The following is a 1,100-nucleotide window of genomic DNA, read 5'->3' as shown; positions in this document are numbered from 1 at the left end:
CCGGCTGTGGGGGCCTGCGAGTCCTCAGTTCAGCCAGGGCTGGCAGACCTGTGACGGCCCCGGGCCTTGAGCAGGGAAGAGCCAGGGAACGGTGGGGAGCACGTGCCCCCTCCCCCCATGCCCCGATCCTTATTGCATGGTCTGGGCCCGCAGCCTCCCTCCCTCCCAGCCTCAGCTCGGCTGCTTCTGGGCGTTGCATGGGGTGAGGGAGCCTTAGTGCCGGGCGTCCTTCCCAGTGAGGTCCCTGCATGGCTGAGCCTGAACGCTGCACCCCGTTTCGGGGCGTTCTGTGTACTTGCCCCTGTGGCGCCCCCACAGCAGGTGCTGGCATCCTGAGCTCTTCTGTGCAGTCAGCTGGGCCTGGGACAGTCATGTCTGGGCTTCCGTCTCCGTGTCCCCAAGTGGGAGTAGGAACAGGGCCCGAGGACAGAGCAGCAGGGACACACTCGGCTCATGTGCTCTGAGGGACGCCGGCCTGTGTGCTTGAGCAGGGCCCTTGGAGACCGCAGCTGCCCCCCCCAAAACGGAGGACAGCGCCCTGAGATGTCTCCAAGGGTGGGGGCACCTGTGCCCAGGGCCGCAGCTCTTTCTACATATTATTTCATCTTGACAGTAGTCCTACGAGATGAGTATTTGTATTATTATCCCTATTTTACTCGTGCGAGGTGCGCGTGCTCATGCTCCTGTACTCCTCGGAGAAGAAGATCTTCATCGGCCTCATCCCCCACGACCAGAGCAACTTTGTCAACGGCATCCGGCGCGTCATTGCCAACCAGCAGCAGGTCCTGCAGCGGAACCTGGAGCAGGAGCAGCAGCAGCGCGGGGTGAGGCGGGAGGGGCGAGGCGGGAGCAGGGCGCCCAGGGCCTTTCTCCTCTGGCCTGGCCCGCTGACGCCTGCTTCTTCCCCCACAGATGGGGGGGTAGTGGCCACCCCGGCCTGGGCCCCTCTAGGAGTCACAGACGAGGCCCCCGGTGACACTGGTGAGTGGCAGCCACGTGGAGGGCCTGGCCTGCTGGGGTTTGGGAAGAAGCGTGACCCTGGCTTTGACAAGACCAGATGCGCGGCAGGTGGCAGCAGCCCCTGCAGACGGAGGCCCTCC

Source organism: Myotis davidii, unplaced genomic scaffold, assembly GCF_000327345.1.
Source record: "Myotis davidii unplaced genomic scaffold, ASM32734v1 scaffold2100, whole genome shotgun sequence".
In the NCBI taxonomy this organism is placed as follows: Eukaryota; Metazoa; Chordata; class Mammalia; order Chiroptera; family Vespertilionidae; genus Myotis; species Myotis davidii.
Note: the sequence above shows the minus strand (reverse complement) of the source record.